General features: G+C 35.9%; 1 pseudogene; it reads left to right on the top strand.

Annotated features, from left to right (window-relative positions):
- Positions 1–4,705: 4,705 nt before the first annotated feature.
- On the top strand, positions 4,706–14,478 carry LOC112025413 (dynamin-related protein 4C-like; annotated as a pseudogene).
- Positions 14,479–17,051: the final 2,573 nt, after the last annotated feature.

The following is a 17,051-nucleotide window of genomic DNA, read 5'->3' as shown; positions in this document are numbered from 1 at the left end:
AAGGATGAGAGATACTGAGATTTTGGTGACGAGAAATGGTGGAGACTTCGAAAAAAAAGGCAAAGAAAGAGAGGAAAATCGGTGGCTATTATCATCGACATTGAAGGAAAGAAGATTTGGGATGATCTAGGGTTTTTCTTGGGTGTAGGATCTTGTGGGCTTTTCAGCTTATGGACCAACAATCTTTGTATTGGATTTTTTGCATAACTTGCTAATTGTATAGTCACCCTATTTCTAACCTTAGACACCACAATAAACACACAACTGTGATTAAGTTGCAGATGTTGCATAAGAACAATTAGAGAGCACATTAGGTTATACATCTTCGGTTTTATAGTATATATTGATGATGCACAGAAAATCAGTAGGCTGAATACTTCGGGCTTCAATGGGCTTGAGATTGCTTGGAAGGCTTCAAAAGAAAGAAGCACAAGATCAAAGGTGACTAGGGTGAACTAGCCAAGAACTTTTTGATGCTTAAGTTAGTTTTCTCTCTTGAACTCAGGAATTCCAACTCTATAAGTGGTGGAAAATTTACTTTGATTTCATATAACTGAGTCCTTTTATAGTGAGCTTTGGAGTGGTTACTTGTTTAGTAATTTCCTCAATGTGGATGGAAGTTAGAAGGTTCAGACTTAACTTCTACAACTGCCATCAGAAGTTAAGAACTTAGTAGGAAGTTAGAGCAATGAATAAGAATTTTTCTCCTACTTTAGAACAGTAGAACGTGGTTCGAATCATAAGCTTTTGGATATAGATTTACTCTGAAAATTTCTAAGTGTTTGGCGGTCATCCAGGTGACTCCATACTAGACGACCTTCTTACACTTGGATGATCTTTCTGGTCTTGGATGACATTATGGATGAATTGGAGATAATCTAATTTTTGGTTCACCGTCATATATAAATAATAAAAATATAAACATCAAGAAAATGACCTCAACTATGTTATTTTATAGGGAGGTATGCCCTTAAATGTGATGGAAGCTACCAAGGGAGATACTAGGCCTGTCCACTGGTCAATCTGGGTCGAGTTTGTACCCAACTTGGAACCAACCTAATAGAATTGGGTTGAGGAAATCCTGACCCATCGCCAACTGGCGAGGGAGTCAGATTAGTGCTGTCGATTTTGTGCTGGAAACATGGTCGGTTCGGTCGGAATCGTCCACAGTGAAAAATTCGGTCAAAATAGTTGATTTTAGGCGAAAAAACGCCAAATCCGGCAAAGATCATACCGAATCTGCTGAGATCTCGCTAGATCCGACGACATTTCACTAGATTTGGATGAAATATCACTAGATCTACTTGATAAGTCACCGAAATATGAAAATTTGTTGCCAGAATTTGAAAATTTGAAGTCGGAATCTAGAAATTTGAGGCTGGAATCAAGAAAATCTTGTCGGATTCTGGAAAATCTCGCTGGAATCTAGAAATTTCTGTCGAAATCAGGAAATTTTTTGCTAGAAATTCTTAGTACATTAGTCGAATTGGGTTTTTTTGGGTTTTGGGGAGGAAAATCGAGACCGACTCGCCGAAGTCAATTTTTGGAACAAATGACCCGCCGCTGACCGGTGACTTGATTGGGTCAGAACCTTCGGGTGGGTCGGGTCGTCGGATTGGATGGACAACCCTACGAGATACGTAGGAAGTTAATTGGTATATTCAAATATTTGTGGAAGAAACCAAGATAATTCCAGCATTCTTTTTTTTTTTTTTTTTTTTGGTTTTCGATTTTAGATCTAAATTTTTTAATAATTTACCTTTATTATTTTACATATAGTTATGATAATGGGTGCTCTTAGAACACTAGCAATAGTAGTGCTAAATAGCTATATAGCTATTTTTAGCACCACAAATATTACTATGTACCTTGCAATAGTGGAGCCAAAATTATATTTTTTGACTTCATAGATACAGTGCACAACAACTTTTGATTGTATATTGTAGTTGAAAAAAAAAATATTACGTTCACATTGCTTTTGTCTCTCTCCTCACTATCTCTCCATGTCTCTCCCAACACCATGCGTTCACACTACTTTTGGTTGTGGTTATGTTTTGGTGATTGAATGGAATATTATTTTATTGTAATGTTTATATTATTTTATTGTGTTAAAAATTAAAATAAAATCATTGTTGTTGAATGTGAGAAGATAAAATAGATAAAGTGTTTTTTTGTGGTGCTAAAAAACTAAAAAATTAGCTCCACTACTATGAATGCTCTTAAGGCAATGGTTAATAATCCATTTTAGAAAAGTTTTTACATCACTTTTATGAAAAAATGGAAAAAATTGTTAAAATATTAATTTTTTTTCTCATAAAAAATTTCTTTAAATAGATTGTTAACTATTACCCGAAAAGTATCTATTAGCATTTTTCTTTTACATAAACTTTTATAGGTTAAAATATGGACATTCCCACGTCAATTGTACCTAGATAATAGCTTTTCAAAAAAATGAAATAAATAATTGTGAGTAGATAATAGACAGAGAAAAACAAATTATCTTTGTTATTAGAATTGGCCCATGTGCAAAAATGTCTGAATTTACACTTGGAGACAACAAGAATTGGTCAAAAATAACTTAATCGGTATTTAATTTGGTATATTTGAAAGGATTAATCAAGGCAACCAATATGGAACAATATTTATAACTTCTTTTGATAATGAAACACCATAAGTAATTCTACGGTACCCCCAAAAAAAGGGAGGTACGGTACCCACTAGTAGGTAACCTGCTATATCAGGTTACTTTTTTCTCACATTTGACTGTTTAATCTTCACATTATGCAGTTTCAACATCACATGTGACAGTTCTTTTCTCACATTTGGTAGTTCTCTTTTTTTTTTTTTCTCACATTTGATAGTTTCATCCTCGCATTGTGCAGTTCCAACATCACATGTGATAATTCTTTTCTCACATTTAGTGATTCTCTTATTTTTTTCTCTCACATTTGATGGTTTCATCCTCACATTGTGCAGTTCCAACATCACATATGACAGTTTTTTTGTCACATTAGTTGGTTCGCTTACTTTTTTCTCACACTTGACGGTTCCTTCCTCATATTGTGCAGTTCTAATATCACATGTGACAGTTCTTTTCTCACATTTGGTGGTTCCATTACTTTTTTCTCACATTTGACGGTTCCATCCTCACATTGTACAATTCCGACATCTCATGTAACAGTTTTTTTCTCACATTTGGTGATTCCTTACTTTTTTTTCTCATATTTGAAGGTTTTATCTTCACATTGTGCAATTCCAATATCATATATGACAGTTCTTTTGTTCACAANCAAAGATAATTTGTTTTTCTCTGTCTATTATCTACTCACAATTATTTATTTCATTTTTTTGAAAAGCTATTATCTAGGTACAATTGACGTGGGAATGTCCATATTTTAACCTATAAAAGTTTATGTAAAAGAAAAATGCTAATAGATACTTTTCGGGTAATAGTTAACAATCTATTTAAAGAAATTTTTTATGAGAAAAAAAAATTAATATTTTAACAATTTTTTCCATTTTTTCATAAAAGTGATGTAAAAACTTTTCTAAAATGGATTATTAACCATTGCCTTAAGAGCATTCATAGTAGTGGAGCTAATTTTTTAGTTTTTTAGCACCACAAAAAAACACTTTATCTATTTTATCTTCTCACATTCAACAACAATGATTTTATTTTAATTTTTAACACAATAAAATAATATAAACATTACAATAAAATAATATTCCATTCAATCACCAAAACATAACCACAACCAAAAGTAGTGTGAACGCATGGTGTTGGGAGAGACATGGAGAGATAGTGAGGAGAGAGACAAAAGCAATGTGAACGTAATATTTTTTTTTTCAACTACAATATACAATCAAAAGTTGTTGTGCACTGTATCTATGAAGTCAAAAAATATAATTTTGGCTCCACTATTGCAAGGTACATAGTAATATTTGTGGTGCTAAAAATAGCTATATAGCTATTTAGCACTACTATTGCTAGTGTTCTAAGAGCACCCATTATCATAACTATATGTAAAATAATAAAGGTCCAGGAATCAAAACCCTAGTAAAAAAACTCTATCAATATTAGACCAATATACAAGTACCCAAAAAAAAAAAAAAAAAAAAACCCCAATGATACTACTAGCATCTTGCATGATAAATGCAGTAGGTAGAATAAGTTTTCTTCTCGGAAAACTTTCCGAGGTAAAATTCCATATTGGAATTCGAAGGGAGCTTTTACGATCATTCGTGTACAACATTGTTTTTTTTTTTCTTTGGAATCAGGTAACCTTTAAAACTTGAGAACTGTAATAGTCACCGCAGTCCACCATACAATGACTACACTCCCGGGAGGGTTGAACCACTGAACCTCAGGCCCTCAGCTCATTTACTGCATCATATTGTATGTATGGCCTCGGAAAAACACCGTTTTACATCTTCTGAATTCTGTATTTTGTATTTTTATTACATCCTTACATTACCAATTACTCCTACCAATTATCAGAGCATTCATGTATGTAACTTCAAATCCGTGGCTTCTCATTCTCATTGGTTTCATTGAAATGCCAAAAGTCAGGTCCCTCTATCTCTCTTTTTCGGATGATCAAGACCCCCCATTTCTTACTTTCCACCTACTTCTTTTATTGAAAGAGATTGAGACCTCTATAAATATACCCCATTCACGTTCACCCTTATGCATTCCATACCATTTTCTTCTCTAGCTTGCTTTTGATTTTACTGTAACTTTTGCCCTTTCAACTGAAACATGGCAGGACTGAAGAGTACTGCTTCTTCTGTTAAAAAGAAATCTAGCACTGTCGTACAAAGTGAAGATGAAAATTCACTTGCACTAGTCCAAGCAGTCCAACAAGACCAAGATGCACCCATCACTTCATCCTACAATGATTGTATTCGTCCACTCCTTGACACAGTTTGAATGTTCAAAAAGTGTATAAAACATTCTGAACGTTTAGACCTTCAAAATACAAATTACCAATTTAAGCTTTATATCAAATAATGTATGTGCGGAAAATGACTATAAGCTTATACTAGAATTGATAAACAATCTAAACCAAATAAAATCACATCCACAACAGAAATTAAATGGCAAAGATTAAGGGAAGAGAGATGCAAACACAAGGACAACATAACGATGTGTTATCGAAGAGGAAACCAAAACTTTCGGCGTAAAACCTCTCCATCGTCCTCCAAGCGGTCAATAATCCACTAAAAAATGAAGTTGCGATACATGAACAACAATAGACCCTTCAAGCCTAATCTACTCAGTATACCTAAGTCCTCAAAGCTTCTTGCTCCCAGCCTTGAGTCTTTGCATCCTTGCACAATCTTGAACATTTCTTCAAACTCTCTCACTCACTACCCTTACATGATTCCCACCTAAATAGAGGGTTACTACTTGCTAAATTACAAACAAATTTGGCACGAAATAAAGCCAACACAATGGTTGATTAATTTCAACTTTACAATCTCCTCATTTGGCTATTCCGTGACAAAACCCTACAACAAACTCTAGACTTAACGTGTGAGTTGGGAACAGTTAAACAAAACTCACTCACACCTAACTCTAGAATCTGTGAAACTCTTGAACTATAAGAACAAGTATCTCCTGGAACACAACAACACAATATGGTCAATGTATACAGAAAACTTGTAATGCATATGGAGCAAGCACCATACGATCAAGCAGAATTGAAACAAGTAATAAACCAAGACTTGACCAAAAATGAACAATCACTATAAAAAGTGATCACAATGCTCATTTATACATGGAATGAACATCCGGACATGCAAGCTAATAAGCTTAATTGCAAAGTATCATCTGCATATCCAACACTCAACCAATGCAACAACACTAGGAAATTGCATTAAGGATATAAAATCCAACAAAAGGCACAAAAGTGATATACTTAAAGAAAATGCATGACATTTAACAACAAGTTCTAAAATTACAAAGCATGGATACATAAACCTTAAAAGCTTACAAAAGCAACAGGTACAAACCTAAACACATACTAAAAAACATCTTAAGTATAAATAAACCAAAGTTTCACATTGTATCAAGCCCATAATGAAAACAGTATTCAATACCAAAACTAACACAATAATCATCAACATAAAATAAAATTGAGCATAAACTAAATAAACACTGTTTTTGGTTGCTCCCCCTCAAAATGGGACTCCCCTTCAAGAGTTGCTTTAAAAAATTCTCCCATTTTTTGACCGGAATGGCCAAAGGGTCACTGTTGGGTGTTAAGGCTGTCAAACTTGGCTGAAAGTATGTCGAGCTATTCCTGAATTGTTGCCATCCTGTCAGTATGCTCATTTTAGACCTCTTTGAGTCCATCAATCCTCTCTAGGATGATCTGAAATGCATCTGGAGGTACAGCTGATAAGGTTGAAGCCTTGCTCCTCTTGCCTTTGCTTTTGGATATGGACGTCTGTCCTGCAGCCTCTACTTCAGTTTCCATAGGATCACTTTCTCCTTGGTTACCCTCCTCTTCATCACCTGGAAGACGAACTTGTATCCTTGTGATAGTTAGTTTGTTTATGGCTGATAGTGGAGTCATGAGACTGATATCTTGAGGGATTGCAACACCTTTTGCTCTAAAAAGTCTCATGAGAAGGCCAGGAAAGATCAGCTTGGGCCTGGAGGTAGTTCTAGTCTCATCCATAATTGTGCCAAATATGTGAGAGCTGATATCAATGAAAGTTTTCTCCTTCAGCTCCATGAGGAAGATAGCTCTGGCAATGGTGAGTGTAGTTAGCTTCCTTATTGGATACAAGTTGAATATCATGATGGTGGTCAGACACTTCATGTCAGCAGGAAAGGCATTAGTGTTGAGACATCTCTCCTCTTTAACACCATAAATCCGAGTCTGGACAATTTCTATAGATAGCATCCTGTCTTTGTAATTAGTGAAATCATGATCCTCTAAACCCTCAAGTCCTAGAACCTCATCGATATCATGTGCATCTATGGTGAACTCATGTCCCCTAATATAGCAATTCAGCTTATCCTCACTTATAAAAACATTTGCATAGAATTCCCTAATTAAAAGCTCATAAACTGCAGGTAGGTCACTCAGCAACTTATTCCATCCTCTGCCCTCAAAACAGTCTGGAATGAAGGTATCCTTCAAGTCTCCTTAGTCCACAAACCTTTCCTGGATAATTGTTCCCTTCATGAAAGAATCTTTGTATCTCTCAAAGTGTTGAACAAACCTAAACAGATTATGGTCCATTTTCAATCTTTTTTCAGCCTTTTTAGTAGGAGTCTTCTTCTTTATAGGTGTGGGAGCCATCTGTAAACAAGCAGAAGATGCCACAACTGGAACATAACACAATAGGTGGAAATTCACATGTATTAGTAACAAATTAGTTACATAGGGAGTAACTGAGAGTCAAGACAGCATATAGACCAAGCACAGTTGAGAACTAGATAAAAATAGTTCAAATCAAAAACCAACAACTCAAATAAGTACAGTCTGTATTGATGTAGACTGCAACAAGCAAAAAATAGCTCTATTTAGATAGTGTAAACCACACTCAGCAAAGGAAGCATATGTCAATGAGACATAACTTAATGAATATGAAATGTTCAGGACAAACCCTTAAGACAGAACCACACACACAATATGGCAACACAAAAACAAAGCATTATAAGCCAAATACTTAAAAACCTCAGTCAAACTAAAACAACCATACTCACATTCAGAGTAAATCACAGAGAACCCCAAACACATGTATCTTATAGGTATGAAATATTTCAAACTGCATTGATCAGAACACAAACTAGCTCAATGAACCTTAATCATAATAACAAGCATATTTAGCAGTCTAATAATAAAACCAACTAACCTCAACCAAACAAACCCAACATTTTAAGCACACCCATGTTCGACCATGGCAAACCACACATATCTCAAGCCAAAACCACAGCACACAGATCCAAGAAAATAAGAAAACCCATACCTTTTTCTTAAAGATTGGTGGTTGAAATGATGCAAAGATGGAGGTTTTTGAGAGAGACACGGCGAGTTTGAGAAAGGGTTGAAATGGGGAAGACAATGAACAGTCATAAAAATTCGAGGGAAAACTGAAATTTTTTAAAAAACTGCTCTTAAAACGCAAAACACACGTTTTTTGCGACTGAGTCAAGCCACATGCAAGTTGCTAGGGCTAGCTACCAGAACACTTAAAACAAAAATTTTGAAAAATTTTTCTAAGTGTTTTTCGCGACTAAAAGGTCTACCCGCGAGAAAGTCGCAAGGTAAGCAGCGAAAATCTCTGCGTACCTTTCGTGATTGAACCTTCCACCCGCAAATAAGTCACCACAATGAGCCGTGAGAAACATAAAAACCCAAATTTTGAAAAAATTTTCTAAGTATTTTTTGTGACTGGGAAATTGACCTACCAGTGAGTCACGAAAAATCTCTGTATGGGCTCGCGATTGGGTCATGCGACTAGACCAACCCGCGACTGAATCGCCAAAACAAGACACCACTGTTTTTGAATTTTTGAAACTTTTTGAGAAAACAAAATACTTTCAAAAAACAAACTTAAAAACTCAAAAATCTTTTTGTGTTTGATCAACAAAGATTGAGCATGTGAAAACACATTTAATCAAGTACAATCACACAAATAAATATGACATTCATTGAACATGGACATGTGTGACGTGAGTGGATATCAGAAATGAGATAGTCCTTAGTTTAATGTGAAGTTTCAATGATCAATTCAATCAAGACATACACAACTAGCACTAAATAATGTGACCCATCTCAATTATAGAAATATGCATATATGACATCCCACATGAACTTGAGTACAATATCTTTGAAACTTTTCATTTGGCTCCATGTTCAACATATCATTTGATCTTTTTGAATTAACACATCTCTTTGTGAAATCGATGCTTGAAATTTTTGATATTTCAATTTGATGAGTTAGCATTTGGCTTTTTTGGCATCATATATTTTATTTTTGGTCGCTTTTCCTTTTTCCTAGTCAAATACTAGTATGTGCAACAGGCTTTTGCAGTTTAATATCTCTTTTCATTTAGAGATTTACATTTGGTGAGCTCTTCAATTAAAAGCAATAAAATAAAATAGTGGGAAGATATATAGGTACAAGTCTATGCATGTCTCAAGATCAACAAAACCATTCACTAATCTTTCATGACAAGGTTGAAGATCTATTTACAACAGTCACATAGATTTCAAAATTTCTCCCATAATGATATGAGTGCATATGAGACAAGTTAAGCTCGTAGATGCACAAATTTATTAGTACAAAGGTACAAGGCAAAATATGTTTTGAGACAAAACTCAACAAAGTCGATCAAGCTTTTTGAATTTTCTACTTTTTATGTGTTTTTGGATTTTTGACATAAAAGAAAGAAAAGATTGATAAAAAAACATCAATGTAAAAACATTTTAAAAGGAAGCAAGTAAACAACCAACCAATTTTCAACACAAACAAGTGTAAAGCACACAACCAAGCATATTTACAAAGCATAGAAAGAATTAATGCATGGACATGTTGTAATGCTTATGCATGAGTACCCCTCTTCACCCACACGTCACATGCATTTGGGGTGATATCCCTATAGGATTGGGTACGAGAGTTAGGAATTTCAAACCTTCTAGTGAAGCTTTCCAAGTAGGTGGTGAATGCACCAATCGTCTTCGTCATGTCCATCACATCGGGATCACCATTTCGACCTCTTGATGACTCAACAGCCCAAGTCCTCTTATCATTTCTTGGTCCTCTTGACCTTTGATCATTTGCATTCTTCAATGCTCTAAGCTTATGAAAATTCGGTTTGGTGTGTCCTTGAAGTCCACAATGATGGCAAAAGTGGTTCGTTCTCGGACCTCTTTGTGATCTTGGAAGAGATTTCCCTTTAGTTTCAGGTTTGATCACTGATTGATTACGGGGCTTGTTCAACACCCTTTGATCAGCCACGTTCTTCCTCTTTTCATCCCTTACTATCTTAGGTGTAGAGGCAGCCACTACAGGTTCTTTGGCTTGCACAAACTTCACTTCTTTTGTGATTTTGACAGCTAAACTATTTTCTCCGGTATATCCCAACTCGAATTTGTCTGAAAATTGTTTTTGAGAAGAAATGACATCATCTAGTTTCTTGGTGGAGACCCTCTTTACCTTGGCATTTGCTTGAACTACCTCAAGCTCAAGAAACTTTATCTTTGAATAGGCTTTTGTCAGCTCTCCATTCAGCGTCTCTATTTCACACTTTGCCTCCTTATGTCGCACCAGGAGACTTCTATAGTTCTCTTCTGCCTTCTTCATCTTTTTCACAACTGCCTTGGTCACACATACATATTCTCCTGATTTCTCAATGAGTGAATTGAAGTTTTCTTGAAGACCCCCTGAATTCTCATCTTCTTCACTATCTGATTCTTCGACAATTCCCATTGATTCCTCATCACTATGCTCCTCAAGCTCTTGTACAAGGAAATTCGAATCCTCCAAAGACTCAACATGAGCAATGGTCATAAAAGCGGAGTAATTCCCTTCTCCGTCACAGTTTTTCTTAAAATCAAAATTTGATGAATCCGAGTCACTAAGAGTTGTGGCATACGCCTGCTCTTTGATTTCAAATAATTAGGATATTCTTTCTTGAAGTGTCCATGCTCGTTGCACTCGAAGCAAGTGATTCCTTGTGTAGATTGGGATTCCTTTCCATCTTTCTTTTTGAATATCTTTTTCTCCCTTCCTGAACTTTGGAATTTCCCTTTATCACCAAATTTTCCATTGTTCTTGAATTTCAAGAATTTCCGAAAATTTTTCACAAGGTATGCAACATCCTTATCAACAACATCTTCATCCAATGAGTCGTGGACCTCCACTCTTTCATTAATGGTCTTAAGAGCAAGTGATTTGCTCTTCCTTTGTGTGGGCAATGAAAGTTCATAGGTCTGAAGTGAGCCAATCAGTTCTTAGACTTTGATATCATTAAGGTCCTTGCTCTCTTCAATCACTGTCACCTTGGCACGGAAGCTCTCCGGCAGCAAACAAAGGATTTTCCTCACAACTTTAGAGTCCTCTGTTTTCTCCTCCAAGTTGAACTTGCCAATGACTATTTCATTCAGCTTGCTATAGAAAGAGTCAAAGGACTCGTCCTCACTCATTTTTAGCTCCTCAAAACGAGTGGTCAGCATCTGTAGCTTGGTATCCTTCACTTTCTTTGTTCTCTCATACGTGGTCTCCAATATCTGCCATGCCTCCTTGGCAATAGAAATGTGAGATATCTTGTGAAATTCTTCTGGAGGCACACTACAAAAAATAGCGTTAAGTGCTTTGCTATTTGCATTAGACACCACGAGAGTTGCCTTATCCCACATGGATTTGGCAGCCTCTAGCTTAGTCCATCCAATATCCACCGCATCCCAAACGGTTTCATCCATAGAACACAAAAATGCCTTCATCCTTACTTTCCAAAAGGCATAGTTGTTACCATCAAAATATGGTAGAACATTTAAAGATTGAGACTAGTCCATCTCAATAAGAGGTTAATGATCACACTAAGGTGTTTAAACCACAGAGAGTGCACCCACTCTAATACCAATTGAATGTTCAAAAAGTGTATAAAACATTATCAACGTTTAGACCCCCAAAATACAAATGACCAATTCAAGCTTTATATCAAACAATGCATGTGCGGAAAATGATTATAAGCTTATACTAGAATTGATAAACAATCTAAACCAAATAAAATCACATCTACAACAGAAATTAAATGGTAAAGATTAGGGGAAGAGAGATGCAAACACAAGGACAACACAACAATGTGTTATCAAAGAGAAAACCGAAACCCTCGGCATAAAACCTCTCCGTTGCACTCCAAGCGGTCAATAATCCACTAGAAAATGAAGTTGGGATATATGAACAGCAATAGACCCTCCAAGCCTAATCTACCCAGTGTACCTAAGCTCTCCAAGCTTCTTGTTCCAACGAGGTTACGCCGAACTTTTGTCTTTTCTAGCTTACCGGATTCCGCTATAACCCATAGGATCAATCAATAATAATTGGTCCCTTCTTAACTGCTTCTCAAAGCACCAAATAGCCTTTTCACAGATATGGGTATGGTGAGAAAATAATTTGGATAAGAACCTCTCAAAGATGTAACAATGGAGAGAATGAGAGTAGAGGAATTTGAAGAGTCTCTATGTGAAGATTGTGGATGAATCAATCTTGTTTTTATCTAGGGTTTCTCTCTCAAAATTCTCTCTGGAAGCTCTCTACATTTTGTGTGTATAAGGGGTATTTATACTTGGGTGAAAAAGGAATGCGAAGATTCAGTTTTTTCCAAACAGGGTGGTCTAGCAGCTTAGCCTCGCGACTTGACTGAGTTGCGAGTTCAAGCCGCGAGATAACAGAACGGCCAGGCTGGACTTTTTATCTTGTAGTACTCCAGCTGGTGCGACTGTTCATCTTCTTGCACACTTCACTCGTGCGCTGCAATTGGCGGCTTGCCAGTCACGAATCATCTGCGAGTCTCTGCATCCTTGCACAATCTTGAACATTTCTTCATATTCTCTCACTCACTACCCTTACATGATTCCTGCCTAAATACAGGGTTACTAATTGCAAAATTACAAGCAAATTTGACACGGAATAAAGTGAACGCAATAGTTGATTAATTTCAACCTTACACAGTTGACAAGCTCCGTCACCTTATGATCACAAGAGAAGGCATACAGCTCCCCACCATTGTGGTTGTTGGCGACCATTCATCGGGAAAACCTAGCGTCCTTGAATCACTTGCCGGTATCCAGCTTCCCCGTGGTCAGGGAATTTGCACTAGGGTACCTCTAATAATGAGGCTTCAGCACCATCCTCTTCCTCAACCTGAACTTTTCTTAGAATTCAATGGAAAAGTTGTTAGAACTGATGAAGAACATGTTTATGAGGCTATCAATCTTGCCACTAATGAGATTGCCAGCCTTGGGAAGGGGATTTCTAACGCTCCTTTGACGTTGGAGGTGAGAAAAAATGGTGTACCTGATTTAACAATGGTTGATCTCCCCGGAATTACTAGGGCGCCTGTGCATGGCTATCCTGAAAATATCTATGACCAGATAAAGGAGATTATCATGGAGTATAGTACTCCTGAAGAAAGTATTACACTCAATGTTGTTTCAGCGACAGTGGAATCGGCTATGTCTGTGTTAGGAATCGGATAGGAGAAGAATCTTATACAGAGGCGCGAGTTGAAGAGGCAAGACTTTTTGAAACTCATCTCCAGCTTTCCAAAATAGATAATTCTATTGTTGGAATTCCTGTTCTGGCACAAAAGCTGGTGCAAATTCAAGCAGCTAGTATAGCGAGAAATTTGCCCGCAATTGTGAAGGGCATTAATGACAAGTTGGCCATTAATGTTGCTGAACGGAAAAGAATGCCCCTGAAGATGTCATCTGTTTCTGAGGCAATGACAGCTTTCATGCAGATCATTGGATTAGCAAAAGAATCATTACGCAAAATCCTTGTGAGAGGAGAATTTGATGAATACCCAGATGAGCAAAACATGCATTGCACTGCTCGGTTGGTAGAAATGCTCAACCAGTATTCTGATGAACTTCACAAGCACGCTGAAACCTAGCCTGCAAAGAACTTTCTGATGGAGGAGATTATGGTTTTGGAGGAAGCCAAAGGTATTGGATTGCCGAATTTTCTTCCCCGCACTGCCTTCCTCACTATCCTACAGAAAAAGGTGAAAGGCATATCGAGTATACCGATTAGTTTTGCTGAGAAGGTCTGGAACTATGTTGAGGAAGTTGTCATTTCTGTCAAAATGCAACACTCTGAAAACTATTACCAACTGCAGTTATCTTTTAGGCGTGCTGGGCATAATCTTATAGCCAAGATGAAAGAGCACTCAGTCAACTGGGTCATGGAGATCGTTGAAATGGAAAAGCTGACAGATTATACTTGTAATCCAGAGTACTTGTCTGCTTGGAAGACTCTAATGTCTCAGCAAGATGCATTCATGAAGGATGTCTTGATCAATGAAGAAAGGCCTGCAAAGATAAAGCTTAATAGTTTTGGTGAGATTGAAGTTGGGAAACTTAGGTAGGGACTATCCACATGTTCTCAACAGGTTTTTGATATGAAGATGAGAATGACTGCATAATGGAAAATTGTGTTAAAAAGATTGGTTGACTGCATGGCTCTACATTTACTTCTGAGTGCTGGAAATTTGGTTAACAGAGAGTTTGAAATTGAGATTGTGAATGAATTGATGGGACCTGGTGGTGGAATTGAAAGGATGCTGGAGGAATCACCTGCAGTTGCTGCAAAGCGACCGAAAATAAACAAGAGTATACAGCTGCTTAAGAAGTCCAAAGAAGTTGCCAAGATCATGGACAAGGTTGGCACCTATGCTGATTAGTGATTAGTGTGTTTTTCTATGTTATTTATGATAAAGTAATTGTTTGCTTTCTATGCATTTTATTTTGTTTTCCTCCTTTCAATGCAATTATGCAACTAATATTCTTATGACTATTTGTATCTAGGCTATTTGCTACAATTACAAAACTTCTAATGAACTAATCTCAACACTGATTATGTCCCAGAAGGTCGTCTAATTTTAGTAGGAAAAAAAATGAATTGTTAGATGAGAGCTTTCTCATTAGTCAGTAAGTGCTAAGAATAATGAAATTGATTAAACTGTTGTACGTATGGACGTGTTGATGGGTATAATCCATAGAACAGCAAGAATGAAACGGCATTCACTTGTGACTGATGAGAAGGAGCCAGTCTTTGCCATTAGGTAGGATAAAGCATATAAATAATAACCGATTTTTTCTTTTTCGAGGAACCAGTAATAAAGATTTTATAAATGAACTAATAGATATAGAAGCATTGTTGTCTGTCAATCGCATAGTGAACGACAAAGGGAAAAGGTTTTTGGCTTAGTGGAAGATGTCCTTGGTAAATTAAATTTATTGAAGGAAATGGATTTATGAAGATGCTCTGCCCTTGTAAAATTTATTAACGGGGAGTGATTTGTAACCACTAGTTTTATGAATAACTATACTAAATTCTATACGTTTAATTATTTGCAGTAACACCACCGCCTACTCTTGACGTGATGGTCATTTCACAAGTATAAGTGTTTGTGGGATGTGGGAGATAAGGGCCGGGAGTTTCACATACATATACACTTAGATTAAGTTATATTAGAATTTATATCTTGTGTAAAAAATATATATATATATATATATATTTTTTTTTCTTTCTAATTTTAAATCTTCCTTTCTTCATCATTATCAAATTTATCAGAAAAATTGTAAAAAATATATATATATATATATATATATTTTTTTTTTTCTTTCTAATTTTAAATCTTCCTTTCTTCATCATTATCAAATTTATCAGAAAAATAAAAATATTGTTCTCTTTTCCAACAAAAAGAGTACCACCAAATGTAGATATTTGTTTCTATACAATTTTTTTTTTGGCTAAATTCGTATGCAAGATAATTGTTTGATAGCAGTAGTGCATGAGCGCCTTCAAAATTAAAGACCTGAAATATTTCAAAAATGAAAGTTAATTTTAAAAATAAACAAGTCGGAAACGTTGGAAAATTTGTTTATCACAGCATTAGTTTGTTACATATATACAAAGGAAATTCTCAGAATCCAAGTAGTTATGAGCCTATTTGTTTGGTGATTCCAAACAACAAGTAGTTATGAGCCTATTTGTTTGAATTACGTTACTCATTTTAGAGTATTTAAACACTGAATTTAGAAAGCATCTCATACCAATTTTCAGATTTCAAACGACGTTGTTGAATGTCACATTTGTAAATATTTGTTTTGTCAATTGAGGGGATCTTTGAACTATATGGAACAAAAGCAATGAGTAACCGTATGAGTATGTAAATATCAAATCTCACAAGTGGTCATCTATTGTTTGTTATTAATTTATAAGCTCCGCTTTTAATTTTTAATTTTTATGTATAGCTTTTTAAAACTTCACATTTTTTTTATAACTTTTTTCTTTATATTTTTTCACTTTTTTCGAAGTACAAGTTTACTTTAACATATTTTTAATAAAAATTTAAATAAGCTATTCTCAAAGGGCATGATATTAATTATGTCTAAAGAGTAAAGTGCATGTAATAATTTGTGTGATACAATATATAATGTATATTCCGTTGAAATTTCACAAAGAGAACCTATTTTAATTGTAAAGGCGAAGCCTTTAATTCTTTACCACGTACAACACTAAAGCATACAGCACTAAAGGCCAAAAATCAAAAGTGAATTGTGGCCTGCAAGTTGCTCCACCTAAGTTATCTTGTAGTTAAGGGTGGCAATTTTTATCCATATCTATGAACCCGTCTATTACCCACCTTATTTAGATAAGTCTTTACACAACCCATTTGAGTATTTGGGTTAAATAGGTAAAGACCCATTTGGTTATTTAATTAGATGAGTCTAAATGGATAAACCTACTAATATCTGCTAAACCCATTTAAAATATAAAATTAAATAAACCCACTAATACCTAAACCCTTCTAAATTCTAAAACTTAAATAACAGTATAACCTCAATCTCATTTTCCCTCAGATTTTCTCACTAACCAAACACTTTTAACCTCTAGATTTCTAAACCCAAACATTTTCCCTTAGATTTTCTTAGTAACCAAAAAAAAAAGGGAAATTCTAGAGAGAGAACTGAGTGTACTTGTCGACGGTGACGGCGACTTTGGAGTAGTTGGACGGCGGCTTCTTCGACGAGGTCTCGGGAGAGTGGTACGGAGGCGTCTTGGGAGGGTCGCCGAGTTTAGATCGGAGCGGTGAGTGGAATCGGAGGGGCGAGTGAGGCGAGTCATTATAGCGAGTTGATGAATCGGAGTTTTTCGACGAAGACTTCTTCATGTTCACCTTGTTCTTCTGGTTTTGCTGCTGCTGTTGTTGCTGTGGTAATGTTTCTTGGCTTTGCTTTTGGTTTTGAGTTTGAGTTTGAGTTTCCACACTTTGCTTTGGTTTTATCTAATTTTAGGGC

The sequence above is a fragment of the Quercus suber genome, unplaced genomic scaffold, assembly GCF_002906115.3.
Source record: "Quercus suber isolate HL8 unplaced genomic scaffold, Cork oak 2.0 scaffold_57, whole genome shotgun sequence".
NCBI classification, from domain to species: Eukaryota; Viridiplantae; Streptophyta; class Magnoliopsida; order Fagales; family Fagaceae; genus Quercus; species Quercus suber.
The sequence above is the reverse complement of the archived record's forward strand: the minus strand, read 5'-3'. Positions and strand labels throughout refer to the sequence as shown.